The 19357-nt window shown below is 46.4% G+C and overlaps 1 protein-coding gene and 1 long non-coding RNA gene across 2 annotated transcripts in view; one reads left to right on the forward strand and one right to left on the reverse strand.

The window, feature by feature from the left end:
* The window catches only part of RSU1 (Ras suppressor protein 1), a 178910-nt gene that overhangs the window by 158538 nt on the left and 1015 nt on the right, over positions 1 to 19357 (forward strand). The gene's annotated exons all lie outside the window — the stretch shown is intronic.
* Positions 4807 to 19114, reverse strand: LOC142864369 (uncharacterized). Its single transcript, XR_012914927.1, has 3 exons — positions 19026 to 19114; positions 5031 to 5087; positions 4807 to 4891 (listed from the first exon to the last, which is right to left on the reverse strand). It is a non-coding gene; the product is annotated as an uncharacterized LOC142864369 (long non-coding RNA).

Below are 19357 nucleotides of genomic sequence, written 5' to 3' on the forward strand. Positions count from 1 at the left end.
AGTCATCCAAGAACAGGTTTGGGTTGGGGATCCTTAAACTTGAGCCTCAGACAAGGTCATTGACAAAGACTCATCCTTTGTAGACTCACCATAGGGAGCTGACTTTGATGCACTCCCCACCCCTCACCCAAACTCTACCATTGAATTATGTTTTTCACATCTACTCCCACCAAGTGCCAGTTTTCATTCAGGTTGCGTGTGTGTGTGTGTGCGTGTGTGTGTGTGTGTGTGTGTATAAACTTTCTGTAGCCCTAGTTTATAGCTTTTTTTTTTCCAATAAATCCAGACGTCCAGAGCAATCTTTCCCAAGTAAACATTTTTTTCAGTTGAGCATTTTCCAGAACCTTCCCTGCAGTTCTAGATAAAGTCCACAGCAGTTGCCCTCTGCAGACCGCTTCTCTGATTCTGCAGTTCTGAAATCCCTGAATATTGTGACAGGCACAGTTCCCTTCAGAGGGAAAAAAGAAACCTTGGAAAAAGTGGCTCTGTGCTTGCTTTCCTTTCCATTTGATAGCTTGGAGAATTTCACTAACTTCGTGTCATCACTACCAGCCTTGAATTGAGTCTGATAAATGGCCAATGGGAAGAGTGTCTGTACACAACAACCAAGGAAGCATAGGAACGCTGTTCTCCAGGGGAGCGATTTTGCCATATCCAAATAGCACCTGAATTGTTGTAAGTGATAACATTTTTTCCTTTCATCAATTTGCATTCTCAAATTGACTTATAAAGGAAACCTTTTATGATATGATAAATGGGTCTCACTTGCTGTTAATAAAACCACACACATAGTATTTGGCCACTTGGATCTGGGTACATGTGTGGTCTTCTCACGGAACATCTTTGGGGCAAAACAGTGCTATGAGGGGATGTGATAATTCAGGAGGTGAGGAAAATGAGCCATTTGTCTCTCGTTTTCATATTTAGTAAGGGCTTCAGATTGAATTTTACTTCTAAGTTTTGTTTACACCAGTATCTTTCAACTTCAGCGCTGTTGATGCTTGGATGCTTGTTTGTCGCTGGAAGCTGTCCTATGCATTGTAGGGTGTTAGCAGCATCCCTGGCCTCTGTCCCCTAGATGCCAGTAGCACCTCTCCTCCCAGGTGTGCCAACTGACAGCCAGAAGTGTCTCTAGACATTGCCGAACATCCCCTTGCAGGGGCCAGAGTTACGCAGGTTACGAACTACTGTGTTACGTGTAAGTGATTATGTTGCATTTACTCTTATTTTTGTTGTTGGTCTTAAATTATTACTTTGTTAATTATGCATATTTAAAATACACTAGTAGACCGGGTGCAGTGGCTCACGCCTATAATCCTAGCACTCTGGGAGGCCGAGGTGGGCGGATCGCTCAAGGTCAGGAGTTCGAAACCAGCCTGAGCAAGAGCTAGACCCCATCTCTACTAAAAATAGAAAGAAATTAATTGGCCAACTCAAAATATGTAGGAAAAATTAGCCGGGCATGGTGGCGCATGCTTGTAGTCCCAGCTACTTGGGAGGCTGAGACAGGAGGATCGCTTGAGCCCAGGAGTTTGAGGTTGCTGTGAGCTAAGCTGACGCCATAGCACTCTAGCCGGGACAGCAGAGTGAGACTCTATCTCTAAATAAATAAATAAAATACACTGGTTTTCCAGTCCATGTTTTAACATATCTGTAAATGTTATATTACATATATTAATATGCTATAACTCCCCTCCCCACAAAATGGAAGAGCCCGGCCTCTCCTGAGACCCACTTTGGCCACACTGTCGAGGTGGGTTCACACTGTCACTTCCCAGAGGAGTCCTCCCTCCCTCCTCATGTGTTTCTGGCTTATATGCAGACATGATTCCTTTCGAGAAAATCCAATGAGAAATTACTTCGTGTATTTCCCACTATTAATATCAACAGGGGCTTACGTTTTAGTGAGGTACTGCTTGCTTTGAAATGCATTGTCTCTTTTAACTCTCCCAGAAGTCTGATGATGCTGGTTAATATTATTTACCCCTATTTTTTTTTTTTTTTTACAAAGAAAAACTGCAGCTCAGGTTAAATGACCTGCCCAAAGCCACACCACTGGAATTGCTTTTCTGGTAAAGGAGAATATTAGAAACAGTCTTTCCCAAAGCAGAGAAATGTTCACGTAAATTATGAAACGTAGCGTGGATTCATTGGTCATCTGTCAGTAACTGTGGTTATGATCACATGCTAATACTGATGCTATAACTTTTGTTTAAAATAATAAACTTGTCAGCATGCTATGATTATTACTGGTTTGAGGTTTTGGGTTTTTTTGGTTTGTTTTTTTTTAAGTACTTTAGATGAAAAGGTGAAAGAAATATACCAAAATAGTAGTAGAAGTTATGTTGAAAGAGGATCCTTCTGGCAGTTTCAGCCGTCTCTGAATTTCTTTGTGAGTTGTAAACGTTTCTATTTGTTTGAAAAACGAAATTTATAACTTACAAAGGGAGATAAGTTAACATTACTGCCAATGTTGCTTTTTCTCTGTAATTCTAGCAAAGAAGTGTCCCTATTCTGCACATGTGCAAATATGCATGTGTCCGTACTTGTGGGCTCAGCAGTCTTCCAGAGTTAATTTGCTGTCCCTCTGGGCAGAGGGCTGGTCTGTCACCTCTGGTTCAAGGAGACACATAGGGGACACTTCTTTCGGGTACCTAGCCAACATACTGATGGAAAGCAGGGTGGTTGGTTGATCTGCTCACTCTGTTTTGTTGTGCTGTATTGTGTTGTGTTGTTTTGTTTGAATACAACTCTGGGATGAGATTAAGCCTTACCTCTTCCCAGGAGAAAGGTCCAAGAACCTGACGCGCACCTACATTGATTCACTCTGAGTCACAGCAGTTATTTGTGTTGCTGTCACAGGGACAGGGAGACTGGCATTGAACCACAACACTATCAGCTCTTTCACCTGAACAAGACGGTGGGAAAACAAAGTAGACTCTCACATACTGCCAGGTAGACACTTGCTACCAGCAGAAGGCATAGAACATTCTGTAAACTCTATGAATATTCTCAAGCGATATTATTTTTACTTAAACATCCTTCCTTCTGTGTTTCTCCATTCATTTTTCATTCCTTAGTATTTTATAATGGAGGTGTTTTGAGCTAGAGTATTTTGATAATCATTGTGAGCACTGTGCTCCAGAGAGATCAATTTCACCCAGGTACTAAGTACCTGACGTTCAGTCTTTGTTAGGTAACAGGCAGGATGCCTATTGTACAGATGAGTAAAATGAGGCTCAGACAGGTTAGCGATTTCTGCCTCTGTGGTTCTGTATGGTGATACATTACCACCTAAGGGAGCGTTCTTTTTAGCTTCTGATATGTGTCAGTTGTTCTTGTCAAAAACTAGCTTGATTTAGCATTGACCAAAATTTCTTGATTTAACATCTACCAAAATTTTCAGATTCTTTTTTGCCTGTTTACCATTTTTGTGTGTTACACTGAATTTGAAATTGACACGTTGGTGAATTCTACTGGGTATGATTCTTTCCTCTAAGTCCAGAAGAGCTTGGTTTACCTATCTTGTATTCCTTGTCCCTTATCTCTACATTAATGTTATCCCTTGCCCATATTTTGAGCTCTTTTTTTTTCTGATCTTGATTCTGTGCCCACCATCCCTGCAAAGACCCTGACTCTAACCCAGTAATTTTTCCTTGAAACCTCAAACTCCCAAGGAAAACAGCCTGGTGTTGAGATCGCTCCATGCATTCTTAAAGTACATGTGATTGTCACATCCATCAATAGATAATCTTCCTCACCCACCAGAAGCACTGTGTCATGTCTGGGAAAAAGATTTAACATCGGTTTTAAAGAGCTGTAGACGTTTTAATAAAAGTTTCTTCTCAGTTTTTCTCTGATGTGTATCAGGAGGAAAGTATAGTAACAGAGAATATAGCATTACCGCAGCATGTCTGTCTGAATACATTTCAGTTCATTGAGCTAGATTTCCCTGAAAAGGAAGCCTTCCCAGCCAAGTCGGCCCTAAAAACAACCACGGGGGCAAGCTCAGATCTGTCATGCCTATAGGTGTCATTTTCTTATCCTTACTATCTCATTCTCCGGCACGGTGACAAACAGGATCAAAGCTAATAGTCTAATGAAAACTGTCGACACCCAGTGTCAGATCGGGACGTGCTGAGCCCCACGCCCAGTTCGAGTGGCAGAGCCCACCGGCCAAAGGGCCGGCACGTGGCGTGAACCCATGGGGTCCCTAAGCCTTCGCGCTGGCCAGTGACAGCTAAGGCGTGGCGGTGAGGTGGTCTCTGTGGGGACTCACAGCCTACTTAGAAGCAGTTCCAGGAGCAGGAAGCACTGAGACATATGGAAATTCCACTCTCATGCTTAATATACAACATGCAAAATGAATTTTTCATATTGGCTTTTTTAAAACATGGAAGCGTTCCAGCTTTGCCTTGCTGGTGTGCCTTTTGGAGTTAGTGTCCTTTAAAGCAGCCAGAGGGGGAATAGCTGTAATGTAAGCAGAGTGGTGTTTGCAAGTGAGAGCTGTAGGAGAGGCGACAATGATTTTGGAAACATTATTCCGGGTGTTGAATTGAACAAAGAGTTATTACTGAAGGGAAAAAAAAAATACCCAGAAACACATTAATACTCTCCCAGATTTGGGCCTAGAGAACCATCCTGTGAATTGAGTGGAAGATAAATAGAGGGAAAGATAGCAAATGAAGGGGACAGATAACCAGGGCGAAGGGGCAGGGGGGTAGGAAAGGTTGCTTGCTGGCATCAGGAGAGGGGACATAAAACCAGCGTCTGATGCATTTCCTTAAGAATCCGTGTGTTTGCAAATTGCTCTATTGCATCTTAGCAGAATCTAATCTGAGTAACGAAGAGCTGACGAGCGAACATGGTTGGATGAATTCCCTCAGTCCTCCTGAAATATAACAGAGCAAGGAACAGTATAATGAAAAATAACAGAGAGAGGAGCTAGGGGCTTAACTTATGATCAGTGTTCATTACAACAAATGACATTTCCACTGTGCAGAGTTACCATAAAGATTATTGACTCTTACGTAATGTGGTTCCCAGCTGAATTGATTGGAGAACAGCTCAGCCCGTGCCTGGGAGAACTGCAGCGAGGAGGATTGAAGATGTGATCGCTACTCGTATTCATGTTTTCAGTTAGTCCTAGTGAGCTGCCCCGTTCAGGACCCTGGACAGAGCCAAAGAGCCTTTGTCCAGGAATTCTCGCCACGACTATCTCTGGCACTGGCTAACCATGGTTGTGTTACACTCAGTGAAGACCAAGCTCAGAAAGTGACTAAACTTGTTGGGAGTTTTATATCCAAGGCCCCCTCCTTATGTTCCCTGCCATTTGCTATTTTTCTCAAGCATACATATTACAGCATTTTAAAAAATATCTCTTTGGAAAGGAAGCTGTGTTTTGTGGAAAACTCTGGGCACACAACCATAAGGCATTTTGCAACTCCGTGGCTTCAACCAGCTTTAGAATGGACAAGCCCAGTTCCGAGCACCTGTTTGGTACCTGCTGAGCGCTCTTGTTATTTTGTCCTTGCAACACCCCCTATGAGTTATGTACTATTATTATCAGTCCTATTTTGCAGATGAGAAAGCATTCTCAGAGAGGTTAGGTAACTTGTCCAAGGGTACCCAGCTGCCAAGAATTACTAATGAGTTTCAGAATCATTTCTAAGAGTCTGCTGTACATTGTAGCCTGCACACAGGTGCTGAACATAAAGAGAGATTCATTCATATTCATTTTCTCTCTCTCTCTTTCTGTCTCTCTCTCTCTTTCTGAAAGCAGGCTGGGCCTCAAGTCTGTCCAGAATGTTTCCTTTCAGCCCATATTCACGAGTGATACCAGCCTTGCTTGCTGTGTGTTTTAGAACTCAACTCTATAAAAGTGTCCCCGACTTAGGAGGGCTCCCTGTCAATATTATCCAGAGGTGCAGATGGCAGCCCTCGGTGACATGGGAGATACAAACAGAACAAGGGACCCCAAAGAGGCCGATGGTGAGGGACTGTCTCATTGCAGAGAAAGGAGCAAAGCGGCATTTGGAAGCACATCAACAGTTGTCAAAAGAATGAGGAAGAACTCTATGGGCACTCAATAGTAGAGTGTTGGGATCTCACCCTTCCTTTAGTTTTCAATCATGTATTTCTGAGTTGTATGGGGGAAAAAAATACCTCAACACATAATGAGGAGCTTAAAAATAAGCCCTGATGCAACCAGCAGATTTAATATTTTTCCCCTCTCTCTTCTAAGCTCCTCCTCCTCTGCTTTATGAAAGCCTCATCATGATGTCCCATCTTGTGGCCCCCCTGCAGTCTGTTCTGGAAACCTCCCTGCAGCCCCCCCAATCCCCGACGTCCAGCCCAGAGGTCAGAGCCAGACAGGATGGAGGAGCATGAAGTGCCAGAGGCTCGATTCGACCCTGGCCACTTGAGAAGGCACAAGGCCAGGTGAGAAAGTCTGGGCGGCAGGGGAGATGGCAGACTCGTGAATACACCTGGCCTGTAGCCGCTGCTTCTCGAACCCCCTCGTAAGGGCCTCGTGGATAACGCACTCTGGCCAGCTGGGCTATCAGGACTTTGGCTCTCAGGACGTTGCTTTTATGTTTTCTTGCTTTGGGGGAAGAGAGGGACTGAGCACACTTTTCTCCAACCAAGTAGTGTTCGTGGGCTTTAGGAGTTGTTTTGGCCTAAAGACCTTTCCAAGCTTGTAACTATTGCAAATAATTAAAGATATTGGGGAAACCTCTATATAAATGGGAATATACAAGTGGGTGTATATATACCCATAAGTGGGTATGTATTCCTACTTACGTAGAAGTTTCCTAGATAGACAGACAGACATCCTTTTTGTAAAGCATTAAAAGTAACCAAGTGGTCAGAATGCCTGGGAAGGGTCCATCAGCCTTTAAAATGGCTTTTATCGAGGTCTAAGAAGATGGCTCAACTCAGATTGTCCATCTCTGGCGTGCAGCACCGTAGCCGCTAACTGCGTGTGGCTCTTGAGCTCTGTGACTCGTCTGATTGAGATGCGCCGTAACTGTAAACTACCCACCAGAGTTCAAAGACACGATATAAAAAAAAATTACATTTATATAAATCTATTGAATTATTTATCATTAAAGATAACATAGATCATCATTTTTAAATTGATGACATGTTGAAATGATAACATTTTGGATCTACTGGGTTGAACACAGTATGTGATTAAAATTAATTTCATCTGCTGCTTTTTACTTTGTTAATATGGCCACGAGAAGACGTCAAGTTACGTTTGTGGCTCGAATTATATTTTTGGACAGTGCTATTCTATGGAGATACGTGAAATATGGAACATGTCTATGCAAATTGGAAGTACTAATACGTGTTTAAAAACAAGACTTGAAAAATAGCTCAGGAGGAGAGAAATGAACTCAATCTAGGTATTCATTGCAGCAAATACTACCAAATAAGACGGGGCTCGTTTTACCTTTGGGGGGAAATGCGTTGGACAGAAATCTTCGTGGGTGACAGTTACGCAGGGAAGACTCTTTTCCCATGAGGACATTGTCAGGGTAGTAGGAGTCGATTGTTACGGAACATGGTTTGTTGATACTCGAAAATAACCCTGGTGCGTGCGTGCCTTTGGGATCCTCCGTTGTCGCCAGTGTCGTCACGCCGGGCCCGGGAGGTGCCTCGCAGACACCTCCTCTGGCATCTCCGCCCCACACTTTAACTTCCACCTCGCTCTCACCAGCTGTATTTAGAATGCTCTAGCACCTTCCAGGGGTGTTTTGTGGGTGAGATTCTTAGATGAAACACTTGGGATTCTTGGAAGAAAGGGGCTGTTATGACAAGCTTTGGCTCTTCCCTCCTCGCCCACGGCCACAGTTTTGCTTGGAGCCCACGAGGCCTGTTGGGGGCATCAAACAGCTCAAGCTCTTGTGCAGAGAGAGTCGCATCCTCTCTCTGGAGAGTTGCGGTGCTGCCCGGGGTCCCCACCCAGATTCCTTGCTGCTGCATGGAATCCTCTCGTAGATCTTTCTTAGCATCCAGCTTCCACCACAAACATCTTCGTTTTTAACCTTTTTGCGCTTGCAGACCATAAATTCCCCTGCCTCTCTTAAAAAATCTCATTTAAAAAAATCTTAGTAGGAAATGTATGACAACTATTAAATCTGCTGAATCTACCCAGGGAGCTACAAGTATAATATTTTTTACATGTTAAACCCTTTTTTTTTTCAGGATTTTTTCCCCCCATAAAACTTAGAAATATGAGTTTTATGGGGAAAGAAAATAAAAGAAGGATGGAATCCAAAGACTCATCTCCCGTTGAGCTCTCCTAGATGTCTTCTCTGTTGTTCTTTTGGCAATAGTTGACTTGTTCCCAAGTACCACTTTGTTTCTTTCCACACCCCAGCACGTTCCCTTGCCCACAAAACTGGGCCCCTCCCCTGCCACCGCCTCTCCATCACTGGCCAGGAGGTCAAAGACTGGCATCTGGATGGGCTGGAAAAGCACAGATCAATTCGATGTGCCGTGTTGCAGGAATGGTGTTCGCCACTTTTCAGAGAGAGCATACAGCTTTATGTTGGGGAGTTTGGCCTTGTGCCAGAGAAATAACAAAAGGTGCCAGGGACAGTTTACCTGGGCTGCTGCTTCCTGAAGTCCACCTGGTGAGCAGCTTGCCCCTAAAGCACCACGTGGGTCGTAGGTAGCTGGGTGCTTTCTAATCTTGATTCCTGGTTGTTGTTGTTGTTGTTTTAGTTTTAATATCTTTGCTATATTTGTAAGTGCAACATGATTCACATCACAGAACGTCCAGAGATGATGGAGCAGGGCAAGAGGATACAGTGCTGTCTAAAATCTCAGGCGTGGCGCTCTGATCTAACCAGGGCACAGAACGAACCTTAGGGTTGCAAGCCCTGTAAAGTTTCATTCCACATGATTTGGCGAAGGGTTAAATGAGTTACTGTAAGTGAAGTGCTACACAGAGTTCATACGTAAGGTGTATAAGTTCCATTCATGCAGGTGCCCAGCTCTGAGCAGGTGGAACCCATTGCCTGGAGTGCTCTGTTTCAATGGGCTCTGGGTCTGGGTGCGGCCTTAGATAAGCACCCACTCAGCATGTGGTACCTATAATCGTCACTGTGAGGTGGGGAGTGGCAGTAGGTACATTAGCTAGCCACCACCGCTATTTAAATGCAAGCGCCCCATTTTCTGTTTGAAGAAACACAGATCACCCAACTTACGGATTAATTCCAAAGCCGTCTTGGTTCCAATTCAGTGAGCTTTTGCCGTATACTCAGAAACTTGTACAGCATAGGCCCGTGCTTACATCTAATGACAGGTCCAGTTTTCCAGTGACATGGCTGCACGTCACCTGCCATGGTTGAATCAGGTCACCTGGGCTAAGGGAAACTGAGAGAGGGACATTTTCATCCTCTGTGCCTCCTTAGCCACAGAGGAGAAAGAGGAAGAATAGCAGTAACAGTAGTAGTAATAGTAATGTTAGTAATACCTCACTGTATGCTTTTACCATTTGTCTTTACCTTAAAAACAAAAGAGAGCCGGGCGCGGTGGCTCACGCCTGTAATCCTAGCTCTCTGGGAGGCCGAGGCGGGCGGATTGCTCGAGGTCAGGAGTTCGAAACCAGCCTGAGCAAGAGCGAGACCCCGTCTCTACTATAAAATAGAAAGAAATTAATTGGCCAACTAATATATATACAAAAAATTAGCCGGGCATGGTGGCGAATGCCTGTAGTCCCAGCTACTCGGGAGGCTGAGGCAGGAGGATTGCTTGAGCCAGGAGTTTGAGGTTGCTGTGAGCTAGGCTGACGCCATGGCACTCACTCTAGCCTGGGCAACAAAGCGAAACTCTGTCTCAAAAAAAAAAAAAAAAAAAAAAGAGAGAAAAAGCAAAAACTTCTCTTTTTGGTTACTAATACTCCTCGTTCTGGGACAGCATGTCTGTGTGTGTGACTTCATCTACCTGTAGAGCTGCAGGACATATGTGTGCCCCATGTGGTTTCATTCGTGTGACATTTAAGGCTTAAAGGACTTAGCATCCAGGAAGTGGCATAGAAGCTCCCTGTGTCAAATGCTGTTGGCGAAGACACCAAGTGTGGCCAGAAAGACTCATCCTGCCGTGATAATAAAAGTCCAATCTCATTTTTTTAATTTGTTCTTCAAGAAGAAAAAGGGGAAAACACCCACTGTTTTTGTAATGTTCATTTTAACTGAATTTTCTTTTATTAAGAGCTATCTTTCAGCTAGCTCTTGTTAACACCAGATATGATTAGTATTCAATAAAAGCCTGTTGTACCTTAAAGGGTACAGTCACAGTACTGGAAAGAGAGTCTCTGCAAGGGGACAACGGCCTGGCTCCAAGAGGCCTCAGGAAGTGGCACTGTGGCACATATACCCTGTGCCCATCTTGCCTTCAGCCTTTCGGCCTTAGAAACCCTGAAGCAAATGGAGGAAAACACCTGAGAAAGTTGATCTAGGAGCCAGAACTCCATTAGAGAGGACACGAGCCCCCAAATTCGAGAACACTCGCCGGGGGCTGCAGAGCTCATGTTTATTCTCTCATTATACAGCCTTAAATGGAAGCTGATGGACGGGTCACCTGGTAAGCACGCAACTGAGAACGTCAGGAAATAGTCTTTGGCTCAGATATTCATTCAGCCCATCAATCAGTCCCTATTTATGGGGTGACAGTTGTGTACGGGGCATCGGGCACTGAAGAAACAAAAATGATTGAGACATAGCGCCTGTCTCAGAGGCAACGATGATCCAGCTGGGATCCACAGGGTCAGATACTTTCAACGCATCCTAGTCAAGCACAGGGATATGCACCTTCATTCAGTCAATCAACAAACATTTATAGCGTGTCTATGGCATACCAGGCACTGAGGACTTTGAACAAGTCAGACAAGGTTCCAGCCTTCTAGGAATGAATCTACTGTCAGAGGAGGCAAGAAACCAATAGTAATCGCATACACAAAATAACTATGCTGTGATGAATGGTGTGACAGGGAAATAATAGTCAATGATACTGTAGCCTTTGAAGAAGGCCAGAGTGATCTTGTGTTAGTTAGGATTCAGCATTCCTTCGATTTCAGGGAATGCAAAGCCTAAAAGGCTGGGGGAGTTATTCGATAATTTTCTACTAATGCAGCGATACAGTGGGCTTCAAGTCGGTGTCACTGGGCCCGTTCTCTCTCCAGCTTTCTATTCTGTGTCTTTGCCTGTTCCTCTCCCAGGCAGCTTGCTTCACACAGTGCCAGGACGGGTGCTGGCAGAACTGGGCTCGTAGCATCTATAATTCAAGTAAAATGGGAAAGGACTTTTCTTCCCCAGCAGTCTGAGCTGCGGTCCTAGGGCTCTTTCTCTCCCCGGCTGCACGCTCATGAGTGACCCAGTTCCACTAGCCAGGGCGATACATGTCACCTGGCACGCTGAAGACTGAGTCCTGAGTGGTGTTGACACTCTCACCAGGGCGGCACGCCTGGGCTCTGGAGTGCAAATGCCTGCATTCACAGCAAGGTACTGAAGCTGTCGGTGCCTCTGTTTTCTCACCTGTAAAATGGGGGTTGCAATAGCACCTCTGTCTGGGGGACTTCGAGAAGAACATTCCAGGCAGAGAGAGCAGCAAGGACAAACATGAGACGTGGGCAAGGCCCGGCGATCAGGATCTACTTGCTGGGCCGTGCAGGGTGGATACTGCCGGATTCGCTTTCTGCGCTTCCTTGTAGAGACATGGTCCTAGCAGGGCGTCCGCAGGACTCAGCGCGCTTGGGCCTCAGTGGGTTTTTCTGGAGGGTGCTTGGCGCCCACCGCCTGCATTTACCCTTCTGTTTCCTGTCCTGACCACGCCCTTATGGTGGGTGGCTTCTCCCTCCAGCTTAGTGAATACCCTTGGTCTGGTTACAGTCAAGTCTCGCTGGTCTGGGAGATGTGCTGGTGTTATTTTGGGTGACTTTTAATGTTTCTGCTTTGATCCATTTTGCGTTGGTTTTATCACTTAACATGCAGAGGGCGATCTTACTTCCCTGAAGTTCAAGTGGTATGGGGGGGGGGGTGCCTCTGTCTCATCCCGACTGTCCTGATCTCTTCGGCCAATTCTGTATGGGCAGAGTTTGTAATTTAAAGTGCGTTATGTGATACGAACAAAAGTGAGAACTTGTGATTGGATAGTATTAACATCCAGCTATCCATGTTAAGAGGCCTATTAGATAATTACTATTTAGCTTTTGAGCACTAGATTCAAGCTAATGGATTTTGACACTAGTGTTTTTGGAAAATCATTTTTGAAAGGGGTAAATTGTCCACGTAAAATAATTCCTGTCTTCCTTTCTCAGTTTAGAATATCCACATGTATATTACAAACACATACAGATATATGCGGTTGGGTGTCTCTTTTGAATCATTACAAATGCCAAGTACTAAAAGAATTCTTTCTCTTCATAAAACATATTCACTCCAGGTATGAAGTCTATCAGGGAAGTGGCTTGTTTGGGAAACTTACCAGTGCCCTTGGACCAATTTCCTTCGCCTTTTGAGTTTATTCTGGAAATTGCAACATTTAGCACTTCGCTGTTTAATTTAAAAGGATTACCTATTTTCTTAAATGCTTAAGCAAGGAAGCAAGTTGCAGATATTGATTTTTCTCTGCATATATTCCGTGAAAGCTCCGTCCCTGGGGAACGTACCTCCTGAACTGCATGCTTGCTGGTGACAGCTTGGACCTCTGATACATAACCAAAGACCTTGCCTAATATCCTTGCAACTGCTCGGGGAATTTTTATTAAGTAAAAGCATCATTAGAGGAGACAGGATGATGAAGTTTAATGAGCATCTTTTGTGCACGATACTGTTAGTTTCGCTGTGCTAGAATGCGCATTTCTCCCCTCCAATGGGGCAGATAGTGTCCAGTTTGCATGGGGTGTTTTTAAACCTGCCTCATATTTTATATTATATCCGTATGTAGCTTGATATCTGCCTTAAGCCAGCTACACATTCCTTTTGGATATTTATATAGGTGTGCTATTTGCACGTGCATGTTTATTTTTTCTTTTTTCTCCACTGTGTGTTGGACACAGAAAGCAGTGAGGGTTATAACGGAGAAGAATGTGACAGACACTTACTGCCGTCAGTGAATTGGGTGGAAATCTCCTGGAGGTCTGATCTCAAAAAAAAAAAAAATCATTGCATTTTGAATTAATGAGACTTCTCATAGGGAATAGGGTTAACTGTTCCTTTTTTTTCTTTAAGACTCAGCAATTTATGTGCTAAGATTCTGTCACTAGCCCCTCATAGCTGTTAGATAGGATAAATAAAGACATGGCAAGTGCTTATTAATAATCTGGGCTTCACACTTCGTCCACAGATTTATTTGCGGAGATTTTAAATTTAGCCTCCTGCTGGAAGATTACAGATTATAAGCGAAATTATTTCCTTCCATTATTTTCACTGACCGTCTCCTTAGATTTTAAAATTGGTTCTTTTCTTGGTCTGTCTAAGAACTTTCCATGGAAACACCCAAAACAACAGTAGGGATGCATATGACATGAGCAAATGACTTAAGAACAGCATATTGTACCTCTCATATACCTGGCATTCTGAAACACAATATTTACATAGCACACAATGTGTTTCTCGCAGTGCCTTGAGTGTGTAGACTACAAAAGAAGATAAGTCTGCAAGTCCCCATGCAGATAGTCCCAATTTCCAGTTAAGGTAGCAAAGGTTCTGGAAAGGCATAGGACTCTGAGGTCACTGAGCTCTTAGGTGGCAGAACTCACACTCGCCCTGTCTTTTCTACACTCCACACTGCCTGCCTCCAACCTGGTCTGAGGTTACATGTGCCTGTCAGCGCACGGGGAGAGGTGAGCTTGGGCAGGTTAGGCCTCCAGTGCCACGTGCTGTAGCTGTTCTGTGCCTGAGACCAGGCTGGGTCCCCGATCCAGGGGTCCTTGGGTGCTATTTTCCATGCATACACCAGGGTGAGCTTCTCCGGGCTGTCGTGCGCAAGACACATTGGAGGAAGGGGGAGGTACCAGCAGCAGGGAAGCCAAGAAGGGAACCATTATAATAATCTAACAGCCGTGTGATGTGGGCCTGTGTTTTAGGGTAGGAGAAAAAGAATGAATAAAGTGGAGAGGATGATGGAAATAAGAATAAACCAAGTAAAGCAGCTGATGAACCCATCAAGTTAGGAATCTTTGAGAAGCTGATGAAAGCTGTGGTCCTTTTCTGCTAAAACATACACATACAACTTAAGAGCTTCAGATACTTCCATGGTCCCAGGCTAAGAATTTCAACTGTAGGGAAAACTGCTATCATATTTGATGAATATGGCGACTGGACAAAGAGGCAGAGGTCAAAGTGACTTCAGTGCTTGATCCTAACACTCTGGAGACGTGGAGAGACAGACTAGGAAAGGTGGGGTAGGGGCCTTTATCTGCTTTGCGGGGAGGTTTGACAGCTTAGTGTCCAACTGGGCTGAAGGGGGCGGTGACTTGGAGAGCTGCCACTCTGAGATAATCCTTAAAGCTATAAAATTAGATGATCTTTCTAAGGAAGAGGATACAAAGAGATAAAAGCACAGACACCAGGACCAAAGAGGTGTCCAGAGAGAGAACAAGAGCCAAAATAGTGCCCTATATCCCTATTAGCCAAGGCAGGAAATTTTCAAGAAGGAGCAGGATGGCCCTGGCAGGGCACGGGGGTCTTCATGGCTGCAGCAGCAAAGGGGTGTGAGATCCTTGGACTCAACTGAAATGATAAGACTCGAGCATTTTTGCAAAACTTGAAGACGCTCATTTTAAATGAAATTCACCTATCAGTAATAGAAAATCATGCATATCATACTGCTTAATAAAAAAATGTGTTGCGAAATTTATTCAGAGTCTGGTAGGCTGGAATTTTTTGGCCATGCAATCTTAGCTGTCAACAGGGAGTAGTGGTCAGTTGCATGGGGCTTAAATTAACCAGTCTGCAGGGTACTTTAACAGCATGCCTCCGAAGTCACCAGCTTGGTGACCCAGGCAGGCCGCAGAATCATTTCTTAATGATTCCTCAAGAGATGGTCTTCGGCAGGGCTTCTTCCAGTGGCCACCACGGGCAGGACCCACTCCCCAGATGAGCTAGAGAGTCCCCAGGAACACAGGCAGACTGGTGTGGTCACCTCCCATCCCACAGCTGAGAGCATCCCAGGCATCTTGTCTTTGAAACTGTCTTCGGTGACAGAAGCCTGTTCATCAGACTCCCGAGAGTAATCGATCCTCTCGTGTCACTTCGGAGTGCTGTTTGTTGGTTTTTTTTTCTCCACTCTTTAATCATCTCCCAATTATCACCTACAAACCAGATTTCAGTGGAGAGAATGACTCTGTGCCAAAGGGTCCCCTCCGCTTTCTGGACTGAGCATTCTGCCCCCCTCCCGGCCACTGCAGCCCCAGGGGTGGTCTTGAGCCAGAGGTGACCTTGAGCCAGGCTGCCTTTATCACACTCTCGAGCTGGCATCGCCAGGCAGCAGTGCCCACTGAGACCCTCCCCAAGAGGGGAGCTGCCCCAAAGGCACAGGTGGCAGTGGGGGTGCCAGGCTGCACCCCGGGCCTGGTGGCAGCTTGTGAGGAGCAGAAGGAACTGGCCAGGTAGACTGAGTCACGGAGCTTCGTGAGAGGTCAGAAGTAGCAGCTGCCATCCTGCAGCACCTACTGTGCACCCGATACACGAGTGTTTCCACATCTCATTTAATCTATTCCCCAAGCCCTCTAGGGTGGCTGGACATTTTCATCTTCATTTTACAGATGGAGACATCCGACTGTGGCACGTTAGTGATATACCTAAGGCCACATGTCATCCAGGGCCGAGCAGGGTGCAGAATACAGAGGTGAGCGTGAAGCCTAGGGACCGTTGTCTAGGAATCAGTCCCCCATGCAAGGCCACACAGGTGTCCCCTTTGCAGACAGCTGTGGCAGCCATGGTGGCGCTGATGGCATGTGCTATCTGGGAGGCGGCAGGAGCGCCAGGGCCCGAGGGAGGGATGGATGGATTTTCCCAGGTGCAGGAAGCGATGGGAGGGAACAGGCCGAGCAGGAGAAGCTGTGTCACCAAGGCCCCGAGGGAAGAAGTCCAAGAGTCACAAGAAGAGGAAATCAGGCATTGGGGAGGGCAACGGTCCTGACCGATCCTGGCACTTCCACATGTGGCCCTGCGTGGTGTGATAGGCTCCCTGCTCTCAGGAACTGCAAGTGACAAAACATCTTTACTCGGTCACTGCTATGAATTAAATCCAGGTGCAAGCAAAACATGGGCCATGAGTGTTAGCTTCAGAGAATGGAGGGGACAGAGAAGATCCAGTTCACAGTAGAGGGGCCACAGCTCACACACCTGTTTTTGCTGCTTCTGGTAGAAACAGCACCCACGTTTCCTTTGCAGCACCTTGCCTTTCCCAAAACTTGGTCCTACTTTTCAATGAGCAGCTATACCAGAAACTGGACAGTTTTTCCTGCTGAAACTAAGCAGAATCATCACCAACAGGCTGCCCCGCCAGGCCTCGAGAAGTCCAAGGAAGCTTTACTGTTAGTTCGCTGTTGCTGCCGTAACACGTTGTCACCAACTTAGCAGCCAGAAACAAAACAGATTTATTATCTTATAGTTCTAGAGGTCGGAAGTCTGAAATCAGTGTCAGTACGTTTGCATCTTTCTGGAGACCAGGGAAGAATGGGCTTCCAGCTTCTAGAAGCCACCTGTACTCCTCAGCTCACAGTCTCTTTCTTCTAAGGCCCCTCGATGACATCAGGGCCACCAGATCATCCGGGATTGCCTTCCCAGCTCAGGGTCCTTAACTGACTCACACCTGCAGCGTCCCCTGTGCACATAAAGTCCCATGTTCACAGGTTCCAGGGGTCAGGATGTGGCCATCTTTAGGGGCTGTTTGTCCACCCTTACTTACCAAATCGAGGCCCTGTGGCTACTAATTGGTAGAGCCACGAGGTTTTGGAGCCTGCGATGCTTGTTGTCACTGCTCTGCCACTGCCTGGTCCCCACGTGGGAATGGCTGCTTAGTAAAACGCCGACTCTCATCTGCCCACACAGCCGGGGGAGTTAAAGGATCGTGCAGCGGACGGCGGGCGGCCTCCAGCTCCGCCGGTGACTCACTGAGGAAGTGGGGCGATGCATTTAGCTCTGCCTTCGTTGCTTGCTTCAAAGAGGATGAAAACCTTTTTTCCAGGGGTGTTTGGGCATTTAGCATTGATAGAAAATAACCATGTTACTCTTCAGAGGAAAAAGCCCTAAAGTAAGGAAATCGTGTAATTATCTGTATTTAATTGCTCTGACTGTGACCCCATGATAGTCCTATTTTTGAACAGGCATTCACTGGCCACTTCCAGCAGACTTGCATGGTGCCAGGTTGTTGAACTGCCACTGACACCCCTCGAGGAAAACAGCATCCTTATTTGACAGATCTAGAAACTGAGGCACGGAGGGGGAGGTAAAAGTTGCCGATCATTTGCCCAGAGTCAACAGCTAGTAAGTGTCAAAAGTAGGGTCTGACATCAAGTTCAGGGCCGCCATCTCCCACCTGGCCCTTTGTAGGGGACTTGCTGTGTAGCCCTGGGAAGTCAGGCGCACACACAGTAGAATCTGAATCTAAAAGGGCAGGAATTGAAACTCTAGAACATTCTAGTTCCCTCTGGAAAAGGAGAGGAGCCCTGCTGAGTCCTAAGAAGTTCTATACCCTCCCCCTTTTAAGATAGCTTCCCTGGGTGTCACTCTCAAGGCCCAGCTGAACACCCACCCCTCTGCGAAGCTCTCCCTGCCATCCTCAGCACTTACCCCGTTCAGGACACGACACAAGCAGACCCTGATCAATTCCTTTCGATTCCTACTTCTCTTCCCCCTCCTTTGACCTGTGGTCGCCAAGACCCTTTCCTGGCACCTATGGACTGTGGAGTCCCATCTCTGCAGATGTTTGTAATCCTTGAAGTTCGATGTTGTCTGTGAGTAAGAACGTGTCTATGTTTCCTTCCTTCATGGGCATAAGGGGTTGGGAAATAGAGGAAAGAGAGTGTCCGTAAACTGACATCCTGGGAGGAAGAGGAGCGCAGAGGCCGTGAGAGGGACAAGTGGGTTTTAGAGCACGATGGCAAAGGCGAGGCATGGAGTGGATGGGTCCGCTTGGGCTCAGGGTTTCTTCTGCCTGTTTGGTGCATCTGGGAGAGCGGCTGGGAAGGAGGAACACAGGTTGGGGCCCCCTGGATAACACGGGTGATGTCCCCACCCCAAGATCCTTAATTATACCCGCAGAGTCCCTTTTGCCATGGAAGGTAACATAGTCACAGGTTCAAGGATTAGGACAGAGATGGGAGGTGGGGCAACCACGGAGGGACGGTTGGGTGCACTGAACTTTCCTCTCTGTCCAAACCAGTGGTTCTTTACCTGGGATTCAGGGTCCCCAGGTGTCCCCAGCGTAGTCTTCAGGGGGACCTGCAGAGTGTGGGAGAGGGGGATTTTCCTGGGAGCAGGTTCTATTAGGCAAGGAGATGTTTGTCCCATGACTCCAGGGAAGGCACTGCCAGGTGGGCAGGAAGGGGCCTCTCTCTCTCCATTCCATAAGCAAAAGCTCCTTAAAACTAATTCCTAGAGAAGTCGAAAGCCAGTTTGCAGGTTCTCGTGTTGCTCCTCTGGGACGTAGGACACGAGATGTTCTCGCTGGAGAGCTAAATTGTGCCACACCGTGCATCGCCACCAGGTGCCAGCATCAAGACAGGATGTCAGTTCCTACAGTGGGCGTCAGAACTTGGGCCCACCTGGTACAGGGCGGCCACACTCTTCCAGTTGGCTCAAGGGGACTGCAGGCTTCAGAGTCCTCGGGTGGTGGCTTTCACTGGAAGAGCTGAGACCCGCCCCTCTCCCACCCCCTCACGACAGGGCTGTCTTGGAGACATAGCTATATCAACAAGAGGAGTTAAGGATGAGCTCTATTTATTTTAGGGTGGCTTTTAATTTACTTTAATCAGAATTACTCATAAATTATCGATTAATTACCTTCTGCTCTTCCGTAAAATGCTCTCAGCCGCGCAGCCAGCGTCGCTGCGCGGGGACTGCCAGCCGCCGTGACTGTAGGGCACTTTGTCAGCGTTTAATCAGCGGTACTTATGAACGTGGCGTTGATGTGCGGTCGCCGTCCCCGCGCCATCCATCACGCGTGAGCAGCCCGCGCCGTCGCGGGCGCCATCGCTCTTTGTCGCATTAGCCGGCCCCGGGCTATCTGGCCAAGCGTGCGCTCCCTTCCCACTGAGTGGACACTCCGTCTCTTCCGTGCAACCCCATTTTTGTCACTGTCGGCTTGAACACTCGCCACCTTGTGAACGTCAGTC

This window comes from Microcebus murinus, chromosome 25 (genome assembly GCF_040939455.1).
Source record: "Microcebus murinus isolate Inina chromosome 25, M.murinus_Inina_mat1.0, whole genome shotgun sequence".
NCBI classification, from domain to species: Eukaryota; Metazoa; Chordata; class Mammalia; order Primates; family Cheirogaleidae; genus Microcebus; species Microcebus murinus.